Source organism: Triturus cristatus, chromosome 3_1, assembly GCF_964204655.1.
Source record: "Triturus cristatus chromosome 3_1, aTriCri1.1, whole genome shotgun sequence".
In the NCBI taxonomy this organism is placed as follows: domain Eukaryota; kingdom Metazoa; phylum Chordata; class Amphibia; order Caudata; family Salamandridae; genus Triturus; species Triturus cristatus.
The window spans coordinates 140096494-140108813 of NC_140583.1; positions in this window are offsets into that span (position 1 = coordinate 140096494).

The window sequence follows — 12320 nt, forward strand, 5'->3', positions numbered from 1 at the left end:
GTTGTGTGTGTGGTTGTGTGTGGGGATTGTGGTTGTGTGTGGGGTTGTGTGTGTGGTTGTGTGTGTGGGGTGTGGTTGTGTGTGTGGTTGTGGGTGTGGTTGTGTGTGGTTGTGTGTGGTTGTGGTTGTGTGTGGTTGTGGTTGTGTGTGTGCTTGTGTGTGTGGTTATGGGTGTGGTTATGTGTGTGGTTGCGTGTGTGTGTGTGTGTGTGTGTGGTTGTGTGTGTGTGGTTGTGTGTGTTGTGTGAGTGGTTGTGTGTGTGTGGTTGTTTGTGTGGTTGTGTGTGGTTGTGTGTGTGGTTGTGTGTGTTTGTGTGTGTGGTTGTGGTTGTGTGTGTGGTTGGGTGTGTGTGTGGTTGTGTTTCTGTGTGTGGCTGTGTGTGTGTGTGGTGTGTGTGGTTGTGTGTGTGTGGTTGTCGGTGTGGTTGTGTGTGTGGTTGTTTGTGTGGTTGTGTGTGTGTGGTTGTGTGTGTCTGGTTGTGGTTGTTTGTGTGGTTGTGTGTGTGGTTGTGTGTGGGGTTGTGTGTGTGTGGGTGTGGTTGTGTGTGTGGTTGTGAGTGTGTGGTTGTGTGTGTGGTTGTGTGTGTGTGTGGTTGTGTGTATCTGTGTGGTTGTGTGTGTGGTTGTGTGTGTGTGTGGTTGTGTGTGTGGTTGTGTGTGGTTGTGTGTGTGTGGTTGTGTGTGGGGGTGTGGTGTGTGTGGTTGTGTTTGTGTGGTTGTGTGTGTGTGGTTGTGTGTGTGGTTGGGTGTGGTTGTGTGGTTGTGCATGTGGTAGAGTGTGTGTGGTGGTGGTTGTGTGTGGGGTTGTGTGTGTGGTTGTGTGGGTGTGGTTGTGTGTGTGGTTGTGAGTGTGTGGGTGTGGTTGTGTGTGTGTGGTTGTGTGTATGTGTGTGGTTGTGGTTGTGTGTGGTTGTGTGTGTGCTTGTGTGTGGTTGTGTGTGTGGTTATGGGTGTGGTTGTGTGTGTGGTTGTGTGAGTGGTTGTGTGTTTGGTAGTGTGTGGTTGTGTGTGTGGTTGTGGTTGTGTGTGTGGTTGTGTGTGGTTGTGTGTGTGGTGTGCATGTGTAGTTGTGTGTGTATGTGGTTGTGTGTGTGTGTGGTTGTGTGTGTGGTTGTGTGTGTGTGGTTGTTTGTGTGGTTGTGTGTGTGGTTGTGTTTGTGGTTGTGTGTGTGGTTGTGTGTGGTTGTGGTTGTGTTTGTGTGTGTGGTTGTGTGTGTGTGTGTGTGGTGTGTGTGGTGATGTGTGGTTGTGTGTGTGGTTGTCGGTGTGGTTGTGTGTGGTTGTTTGTGTGGTTGTGTGTGTGTGGTTGTGGTTGTGTGTGTGGTTGGGTGTGGTTGTGTGTGTGGTTGTGTGTGTGGCTGTGGTTGTGTGTGCGGTTGTGTGTGTGTGGGTGTGGTTATGTGTGTGGTTGTGAGTGTATGGGTGTGGTTGTGTGTGTGGTTGTGTGTGTGTGTGGTTGTGGTTTTGTGTGTGTGGTTGTGGTTGTGTGTGTGTGTGTGTGTGCTTGTGTGTGGTTGTGTGTGTGGTTATGGGTGTGGTTGTGTGGGTGTGGTTGTGTGTGTGGTTGTGTGTGTGGTTGTGTGTATGTGGTTGTGTGTGTTTGGTTGTGTGTGTGTGTGTGGTTGTGTGTGTGGTTGGGTGTGGTTGTGTGTGGTTGTGTGTGTGGTTGTGTGTATATGTGTGATTGTGGGTGTGTGGCTGTGAGTGTGGTTGTGGTGTGTGTGTGTGTGGTTGTGGTTGTGTGTGTGTGTGGTTGTGTGTGTGTGTGTGGTTGTGTGTGCATGTGTGGTTGTGGGTGTGGTTGTGGGTGTGGTTGTGTGTGTGGTTATGTGTGTGTGGTTGTGTGTGTGATTGGGTGTGTTTGTGTGTGTGGTTGTGTGTGTGTGTGGTTGTGTGGGTGTGGCTAGGTGTGGTTGTGGCTGTGTGGCTGTGTGTGTGGTTGGGTGTGTGGTTGTGTGTGTGGTTGTGTGTAGTGTGTGTGTGTGTGGTTGTGTGTGTTGTTGTGTGTGTGGTTGTGTGTGTGTGGTTGTGTGTGTATATGTGTGGTTGTGGGTGTGTGGTTGTGGGTGTGGCTGTGTGTGTGGTTGTTTGTGTGGTTGTGTGTGTTTGTATGTGTGGTTATGTGTGTTGTTGTGTGTGTGGTTGTGTGTGTGGGTGTGGCTAGGTGTGGTTGTGGGTGTGTGGTTGTGTGTAGTTGTGTGTGTTTGTGGTTGTGTGTGTATGTGTGGTTGTGGGTGTGGCTAGGTGTGGTTGTGTGTGTGGTGTGTGTGTGGTTGTGGTTGTGTGTGTGTGTGGTTGTGTGTGTATGTGTGGTTGTGGGTGTGGTTATGGGTGTGGTTGTGTGTGTGGTTGTTTGTGTGGTTATGTGTGTGGTTGTGTGTGTGATTGGGTGTGTTTGTGTGTGTGGTTGTGTGGTTGTGTGGTTGTGGGTGTGGCTAGGTGTGGTTGTGGGTGTGTGGCTGTGTGTGTGGTTGGGTGTGGTTGGGTGTGTGGTTGTGTGTGTGGTTGTGTGTAGTGTGTGTGTGTGGTTGTGTGTGTTGTTGTGTGTGTGGTTGTGTGTGTGTGGTTGTGTGTGTATATGTGTGGTTGTGGGTGTGTGGTTGTGGGTGTGGTTGTGTGTGTGTGGTTGTTTGTGTGGTTGTGTGTGTGGTTGTGTGTGTTTGTATGTGTGGTTATGTGTGTTGTGTGTGTGGTTGTGTGTGTGTGGGTGTGGCTAGGTGTGGTTGTGGGTGTGTGGTTGTGTGTGTTTGTGGTTGTGTGTGTGTATGTGTGGTTGTGGGTGTGGCTAGGTGTGGTTGTGTGTGTGGTTGTGTGTGGTTGTGTGGTTGTGTGTGTGTGTGGGTGTGGTTGTGTGTGTGTGGTTGTGTGTATGTGTGTGGTTGTGTGTGTGTGATTGTATGTGTGGTTGTTTGTGGTTGCGTGTGTGTGTGTGTGGTTGTGCGTGTAGTTGTGCGTGTGGTTGTGGTTATGCGTGTGACAGTAATACTAAAAGCATCTCAAAATAAAGGAACACAAACATTGGGTTTGTGGAAAGAGAAAGCACATTGTAAGTCAAACGGGCGCAGCAAAGCATTAACACAACAACAAAACAAACAAGATCACTTATCGAAGACTGAGTGCTGATAATGGATACACACAGCTCATCATTTTAAGAGTTGGATTGCAGCCAATGTGCACTCAAACCTGCCCCCTTCTTGTGAGTTGCACCCCATATTTCATGAGTTGTAACTGCTGCACCCACCATAGCGCTTTGAGATCTAAAGCGCTACATAGGTCTAATCGATTAACCAGTCGCCAACATGCTGTGCTTTTAAAGAGAACGTGTTAAAAGTTTCCAGCTTCCTCATCATATCCTCATGAAAGCGCCAACGAAAGGACTCCCTGAATGGTGCAACGGACATGAAGCAGCCGCTGCGATCAGAAATAAACACTGTGAAAGTGGTCCAGTTTCACAGTAACATTTCCTTAATGTTCTTTAAGTCACAAAACAGTAATACTAAAAGCATCTGAAAATAAAGGAACACAAACATCGAGTTTGTGGAAAGAGAAAGCACATTGTAAGTCAAACGGGCGCAGCAAAGCATTAACACAACAACATGTTCTTTGATGTTTGATGTTCTCTGAACGAGAACATCAAAGGGGCGCCGCGAAAGTGATCGCGGGCGCTTAATGAGCATGACGAGGTTTGCCAGCCTCTGCTCCTAAGAGTGCGCCCGCGCCTATGCACTGTAGCTCTAGGCTGGCCATGGTAGCATTTTTTGAGCCCTCAAAAAAGTCTCGCCAGATCAGCGCATGCGCTGGGTCAGGCGAGACCTAAAAATCTGGAGTGGATCAGCTTCATACACATGAACCTGAGCAACATGAGCATAGCTGCAAAGTTTCCCAGCTCCATGCCTGATATGCTGCTCCAGTCCAGATCTTTTCTTTGATTTCTGGGATTTGTAGTCCTGTTTTATAATGGAATAAACAAGAATGCAAGTCCCAGAATTCAAAGTAAAAACCTAAACTGGAGCAGGGCATCACACATTGACCTGGGAATCTTGTCAGGGCAGCATGAGAGCTCAATATCTACTGACACTTCCCACTGTAATGGGGTTGCCACCTTTCCCAGGGAAAAATACCGGCCATTTGTTTGTTGATTCTGAAAAGGCCCAGGCATTACACATAAATAGGATTTTATATAAAATCATCTGTATTCATTTTTAACATGGTTTTCCTGCCTTTGTTTAATTTATCTATTAGTCCCTGGGCAGCTTGAGAACACATTTTAAAGCACTTCGGGGAATATTTACAAATTGGCGATAAAAAATTATCGGCGCTTTTGTGGCCGTTTTCGCCCAAAAAGCGGCGATAATTGTATCGCCTAATTAGCAAGGCCACGCTAACGCGTGAAACTTTGCTTTAGGGTGGGGATTCCTAACACCCAGCTTTGCGCAAAGTGGGCGTTCCTGACCTAACATGACAGGAGAAATATCGCTAAGCGACATTTCTCCTATCATCAAGCCCCACACTATGAAGCATAGCGGCAGGAAAAGTAGCGATAACCCCTGTTATCGCTACTTTCCTTACGCCTGCTTCAGGACTGACTTAGCCATGATATCCTATGGAAGGTGGATATCATGGCTAAGTTTGTGAGTCCCTATCAACAAGATAATGCCACACTACGTGAGATTATCGCTGGGTTTCCAGCGATAATCTCACTTTAGGCAGCTAGCGTGAGGATTTTTATCGCTGAGGAGATAAGCGTTGCTAATAGCACGCTATCTCAGCGATAAAAATCCACGTTACCCGGCGATAATTATCCTCACGCTAAGAGCACTGAGTGATAATTATCGCCGGGTGTTGCTGATATGCCCCTTCTTTCTTATGTATGCTGTGGTATGTATTGATAAGAGGACGTTAAAATACTGGTCATGCTGGTAAAAAACTGTCCAAGTGGCAACCTTACACTACAAGCCACCAGATTCCCTGCCCAGCTAGGGCAATAACCTCCTATGAAGCTAGTGTCATACACTGTTTCCGGTCCTGAGCTTTCGTTTGATCGCCTAGTGCACTCTGGGTACTCCCACTTGGTCCGGTTAAACTAACTAGATTAACACACCTGAAAACAATGATTTGTACGGAAACATTTTAGGATTAGAGGCAAAGTTCACAATGACCTGGCGCGAAGTGGTCACACCAGGTCTAGTTGCAAACTGCAGCCATGTCATATGTGAAACCGCCATCTAGTGCCGGGACACGTCTTCGGCAGCAGTTGCACACTGTATGAATGGATAACGATTTCTATTGATTATTAATTATTATTAATAGTATTATTATCCAGTACTGCCTTTTTAATCAACAGCATATTCCGTTTTAACATTTTTATCCCATTCTCGCATTGTACAAGGAGAAGGTGCAATCCACAGAAAAGAAAATGGTCTGGAAAAAAAACAAGCATTAGCAAAGATAACAGGTTTCACTTATGCAAGATCTATTGGTTTTGTTAATGTTTTTATTTTTATACATGTTGCACAGCAGGGCGGGTTGCTGCGTGACATTGCTTAAAATATGGAAAAAAAGAGCAGTGATGCAGTCATCACTGGCGACCTGATACCCATATTATTTTATGTACTTTCAGCCATGTTGCACAGGAGCCCGCATTACTGTGCAACATGTCAACAACAAAAAACATTTTGCATAGACGAAACCTATTGGCTTTGCCAATGCTTGTTTTTTTTGTTCACAGGAGATTTCGCACAACATGTGGTCATTTGCCTTAGATGTTACACATGGGTACTCCAAGCAATGGGAACATTACCCCCTGTGCATTGAACCAGAGTTGTTTTACCTCATAAGGTGTGAAACTGTTCATGGGATTTTCTGGGAGGACATTGGCTGAGACTGGGGCTGGCAGGAGGCAGATGTACTGTCTTGGGCCCTAGGCCGGATACTGTAGTCAGGACAACACATACACGAGTATATGGTACTGGAAACTGTCCACGAGCACGTGCGCTCCAGCCTTTTTATTAGCAGGGTCACCTGACCACTGATCTGATGCCTGTGTTGGATGGGCGTATGGCCAGCCCTCCAAGAAGTGGCTGTAAACTGGTTCCTGCTGAGACACTAGAACGTATCCAGCAGGACACTACAATCCTCCCAAACTTTATTGAACTTATTGCCTAAACTGTCTCATCTCTCACACCCGCCCTGCTACCAGTGGAGGTAGCAGCAATGTTCTGTTTTCCGTGCAGCCATTGGTCTGCACAGGGTCCTCTATCCACCCTGCTGTGGCCTGTGCAGCATGAGCAGGATCTGGCTTACCTCCGACCAGGATGCGGTGCATCCAGCCGCGGGCCGTGCAGGTAAGAGCTGTGGGTAGGTAGTGCCGGGTTGGGTGGGATTTCGACAGAGCGCCCCACCGCTCTTATCTGCACGGGCTGTGGCTGTGTGCATTAAGCTACTGGTAGGGACACTGAGGATGCTTTACCGTATCTGGGTGCCAGGCGCAGCTGGAGGAGCAGGTGCGGGTAAACGGCCACTAGGGAGCATTGCAGCCACTCTTCTCAATCCCGCGGCAGTCACATTACTGGGTCTTTTTTTTTAAACTCAGGCACAGCAACATTGTTGTGGTGTCACCAGGGCTTTAAGTTCAAGCTTTTTAAATATTATATACAAGCCATCGTTGCTGCTTATTTATCTTATGCAACTAACAACCATTGACAAAGCTAATAGTCCTGACTTGTAGGTATAATGTTACTACTTGTATCATATATCTGGATGCAATGGCAGAAACAGCAAAATACAAGTCGGGCAGTGCACTATGCTAAAGTACAGATTTTTAGCTTATGTGTCTTAAAGCTAAGCCCTTGATTACACTGGCCACCCCCTTTGCGAGACCCCCCCACAGTTTCTTAATCCCACTTAAATCCCTGTGTATGATGTTACTTGTTGTATCATATATCTGGATGCAATGACAGAAACAGGAAAATACAAGTCGGGTGGCACACTCTGCCAAGAACAGAAAAGTATAAATCACCCCTCAGCTGCGCTCTTTTAAGAAGAGAAATTCAGCAAGTCTACAAACATGACGTGTGTTTTACACACCTTGTTTGTAGAGTTTATGCATTTCTTTTCTTAAAAGAGCACAGCAGAGGGGTGATTGTGGGACTTTGTTAAAGATTTCAGGTTAATCACAGCGCCCGTCTGGAGCTGCAATTAACCTGAAAACTTTAACAAAGTCAGACAATCACCCCGAAGCCCAGCTCTGTTAAGAAGAGAAATTCAGCAAGTCTACATAAATGGCGTGAACTTTAGACGCCGTGTTTGTAAACTTGCTGAATTTATTTTGTTACATAAGCACGGCTGTGGGCTGATTGTGTGCTTTTGTTAAAGTATTCATGTTAATCGCGGCTCCTGACAGCTCTTCTATTAACATGAATACTTAACAAAAGCACACAGTAGGCACCGCAGCCAAGCGCTACATATTAAAAGAAGTTACCAAGTGCCCAAGACTTTCCTGCCGCTCACTCTGCGTTGTGAGCGCTCTTGTTGGATGTGCTGTGTGTGTGCGCGCTCCACACACAGCACTGACCGCTACAGATAATAGAGGTGCGCGCGAGCGCACGCACGCACCTTATTGGGAACAGTGCTCACGGTTCACGCTGCCACCTGCAGGGCTCACCTTACACCCAGCAGGTAAGCAGGCATTTCTCCTGCTCTGCCACAGCCTTACTGGGGTCGCAACAGCGGAACAGAAGGCTGGTCCTCCCCTTCTCTTCGAGCTCTTTCCTTCTGGGGACAATACCAGTCAGTGTACTGGTGCAGGCTCACGGCAGGCGGGCTGCGGCAGCGGCATCAACAGGCGCGCGCCATCGTCCTCACTCATAGGGTGGCTGTAGTCTTACTCTGTTCTGCCACTAACGTTGCCATGAAATCAGATGGTGCCTGTGGACCTCCGGGTAGACTCCCCCCACGAGGCAGGTCAAACCAGCGGCCGGCATACATGTGGGGTAAGACCTGCTCGTTGCCTGTGTAATGCCGTGGGCCCTAGGCCTGCATACTGCAGTAAGGACGACACAGACAATAGTATATGGTACTAGAAACTGCCCACGCACTTGTGCCCTTTCATTAGCAGGGTCACCTGACAGGTGATGCCTGGGTGGGGTGGGTGTGGGGTGGGTGTATGACCAGCCTTCCACGGAGTGGCTGGTAAACGGGGAACAACCTTTACAACGCAACTTTTACAACGCACTACCTTTACAACGCATTTTTTACAACGCATAATCCATTACAACGCATGACATTACAACGCATGACACTACAACGCATTTTTAAAAACTACCTTTACAACGCATTCCATTACAACGCATACTACCATTACAACGCATACCATTACAACGCATAATATTACACTACACTATCCAACACTTACCCTACTGTTGCACCCCCTGGAGTTAGAATAGTAATTTTTACCCCTATACTATCCAACACTTACCCTACTGATGCACCCCCTGGAGTTAGAATAGTAATTTTTACCCCTATACTATCCAACACTTACCCTACTGTTGCACCCCCTGGAGTTAGAATAGTAATGTTTACCCCTATACTATCCAACACTTACCCTACTGTTGCACCCCCTGGAGTTAGAATAGTAATTTTTACCCCTATTCTATCCAACACTGACCCTACTGTTGCACCCCCTGGAGTTAGAATAGTAATTTTTACCCCTATACTATCCAACACTTACCCTACTGTTGCACCCCCTGGAGTTAGAATAGTAATTTTTACCCCTATACTATCCAACACTTACCCTACTGTTGCACCCCCTGGAGTTAGAATAGTAATTTTTACCCCTATACTATCCAACACTTACCCTACTGTTGCACCCCCTGGAGTTAGAATAGTAATTTTTACCCCTATACTATCCAACACTTACCCTACTGTTGCACCCCCTGGAGTTAGAATAGTAATTTTTACCCCTATACTATCCAACACTCACCCCACTGTTGCACCCCCTGGAGTTAGAATAGTAATTTTTACCCCTATACTATCCAACACTTACCCTACTGTTGCACCCCCTGGAGTTAGAAAAGTAACTTTTACCCCTATACTATCTAATACTTACCTTAAATGTAATTTAATATTATGCGTTGTAATGGTATGCGTTGTAAAGGTAGTATGCGTTGTAATGGAAATGCGTTGTAAAGGTATTTTTTAAAAATGCGTTGTAGTGTCATGCGTTGTAATGTCATGCGTTGTAATGGATTATGCGTTGTAAAAAATGCGTTGTAAGTACATGCGTTGTAAAAGTGTGCGTTGTAACGTCATACATCCCTGGTAAACTGGTGCCTGCTGAGACGCTAGAACGAGTCCAGAAGGACCCTACAGCAGAGTCGCTGGAGGCAACCTCTCTCGCAGATGTCTGTCAGGGGCATGTTTAATGCAATAATAATAATAATAAGTTCACCTTTTATCCCCATGGATTCAGATCCTGCGGCCTCCTGGGTCATCTCTGCAGACAGTGGACATCCGGGTCTGTCCTGCCCTCCCTAGCGTCTGGCTGGCGCATTAACCTGTTCACTCTCGGCGCTTTCTGCGAGGGTTCTCACTAGGAGCAGCACTTTCAACAGCTATTGTATCCACTTGTGAGGACAGTCACAGCTGTCATCATCAAAGGTTTGTTCAGAAAAATGAATACACTCTTTCATTTAGAAACATTAATTCAGAAACATGAATCCTATGAACTGAAACGACAGTGTTGTGTATTTATAGATAATCCGCCCCTCTCCCGATGTTACACTTTAATTACACAGGTGAGTTAGAGGAGGCCAGAGGTTGGCAGAGCGAGAATTAATAAGAGTGTTTCTTGCAATGCTTGTAGTTGTGAAACATGCTCAGCTTCACCTGAATGCATATCTGAGTGTTCAATATAAAACCCAATTTTTTAATGACCTCACAGCGTCGCCCCACTGCTTTCTCGCAGTGCGAGAAGCCAAAACATAAAATGGTAATAACTTTCACTTACTACCATTTTATATTTGCTTTGCAGGCGGGTGGGGCTGCTCTGCTCTCCGAGCAGGGCAGGGGAGGAGTGGTTTGCCCACTCCCGAGTGTACGCAGACTGTTTGGACGGTCCTCTCGGGAAGCCCAAACCAGTCATGCGCACTTTGCCCTTTTCCATTGCAGCCTGCATGGAGAACATGCACACCCCTTTAGGCCCTGGCGGAGCGCCATGTCAAGGTGCTCCAGACCAATCATAACGCTGCATGCAGCGTCGTGATTGGCTTAGGGGAGGGAGCCTGGCTGCCTGCTTCCTGTTCCTGTCGGAGGCAGGAGAGCAGGAGCAGTGAAGACGCGGGTCCCAGCGGAAATGTAGGTTTTTAAAAAATAGATATTTTTTACATTATGACTACCACCATCCAGCGTGGCCACCCCCTCCCCTCGCAACCCCACCTCCCCATGCAACCACCGCGCCCACTCCCCCACCAACGAGCCATGCCAGCCCCTACTGCGACATCAGTGTCAGTTATTAAACCTTGTACAGAGACGGATAACTGAATAGGGTTGGTGAATTACACTTCACTCTGTGTGACCGTAGTTTGGATTAGATGTTTATGAAATCTGACACTTCTTCTGCCCATTGACTTTGGGGATGTCTCTGGGTCTCCGGTACTGCCCTTTCATGACTTCTTTTCCTGGTTGTTCTTTATTTCCTGGTCACCTTTTCTCTGGGCAGTGACAGAGGGTCCGGTGTCAGGTCTTGTTCGGCTTCTTTTGCTGAGGTGCGCTTCTATCTGTTCTCGGGAATGGGGAGTGGTTGGGGTGCAGGTGTTTAGGGCACCTATTTCCCTGGTTTTTAGGCTGTGAGCAGGTCGGCTTGTTTTTGCCTCTTGCTTCCCACCCGTGGTGGGTTTCCATGGGTCTGGTGCTAGCCCTTCGGGGCTCTCATGCTTGTCCCGGATTGCCTCTTTCTGCTACGGCTGAGGTCACCTGGGTTCCTGGCACTGTGCCGGTCTGGGCAATTGCCTGTGGTCCTGGGGTTATAAGTCGGGTGTTTGGCTGAGCATCACCTTTTTGGGGGTGTTCCACGTTTCTTTCTTCTTTATGTGTAGGCCACAGTATGCTGGTGACCTTATCTTCGTGACCATGGCCGGACCACTTCACTGTTCCTGGGGCTGGTGTGTTTTTTACGGAGAAGGGAGAGCAACTGCGTTGACTTGTCGGTTCATAGTCCGTTGGCTGTCGAAGATGAAGCCGAGGTTGCGGTGTAGGTGCAGGTCCGTGGTCTGCAGGCCCCCAGCTGTGGTCAAAGGCAGAGATGTTCTTCCAGAAGCTCATAATTTAAACAGCGCAGTATAATTAAAACAGTGCAGGAAATGAGGGGGATCCAACCGTATCCAGAGCCGGCAGCTGTTGTTGAGCCAGACCCGGGCTGGACCCAGACAAATATGCTGCATTTGCCATTCGTACGGGATTGCCCAATGTTGTCAAATGGGGACACCGGTGAAACCACTGTTATCTTGGCTCTGCAGTGGTTAGCAACCACATCTCTTCGGTACTCCTTTTATCGACCTCCTAATGTTGGTAAAAGAGGTCATTGGGCGTGCTGTACAAAGTAGCACCAATTCTGGATTTACACAGCCCGCAACAACCCTTAGAGACATAATGTAAGTGCGCCCATTGTATCGACTGCAGAAGGGTGAACGTCTGAGCATACTGGTAGGGAGTCTAGCCAGAAGGCACATGGTTGCTAGCGAGGGCACCCTGCCCACTGTGCTGTCCTACTCGCCTGCTGCCACCGGGGACGTTGTACCCCATATTAAAAACTCTCAGGGGCGCAAGTGGGACGAATGGTAAAGGGGAGTTTATTCAGATTCACTCTCAAGCCCCTCGCCCGGACTAGAGTTCCTACTTTTCGTAATTAGTTTAGCAAAATTAATGGGATTTGGAAGCAGTCATCTGTGGCACGAGGCTTGTAACTGCCTTTTGATTCCCTGCCTTTCAATGAGTGTCTTTTAATGATCTTAATACGGAGGGCGCGCGCAAACATGCCCCTCTCACTTGTAGTCCCGCACTCTCAGTGACAGCCGGTGTCAGAACCGCACCGAGATGTCTTCAAAGTGAGAGCAGAGACACGTGCGCTGCTCACGCCCCTGCTGTAATATGGGGCACGCGTCCTACACCCGGGATGGCATTTTAATGGTGTAACCCGTGTTTTCGTTGCACACAAACGCAGTTCCAGATTATCAGATAGGCAAAGTAGGCACCGGACTATGGGCCCCACTACTTTTAGGGGCCTGTGACCAACAGGTCAAAATAATGTTGATTTGATCTTGAAA